Here is a 441-nt window from a genome sequence, read left to right as displayed (position 1 = left end):
ATATGTCATAACGCGTTTAGGCCACGTAAAATACGTCATAACGCGTTTAGGCCGCGTAAAATACGTCATAACGCGTTTAGGCCACGTAAAATACGTCATAAAAAATTATTGAGCGGTGCTAACCTTGAATTTCAAAATTATATTAGATGAATATCACTTATAAGCGATAAAATAACCACACTTTTAGACAGACTGTGGAAAATCTTACAGGTTATAAATGATAGGCAGCTAATACAAGTTTAAAATACAAATGAACAGACTTTGAAAAACTAAAATATTCATCTTTTGGCCTCTTCTCGCCTCTCTGGAGGTAAATAAGGTCACTTATCATTACACTATGACACTCTTACAAGCTACAATCTGTAGCTTGGTCAACTAACTGATGAGAAATGACAATAAAGACTTATATAGTCTGAGCAGACCTCTAGACTGACATCATAC

Source organism: Nannobrachium achirus (assembly GCF_963921795.1).
Source record: "Nannobrachium achirus genome assembly, chromosome: 15".
NCBI classification, from domain to species: domain Eukaryota; kingdom Metazoa; phylum Chordata; class Actinopteri; order Myctophiformes; family Myctophidae; genus Nannobrachium; species Nannobrachium achirus.
The sequence above is the reverse complement of the archived record's forward strand: the minus strand, read 5'-3'. Positions refer to the sequence as shown.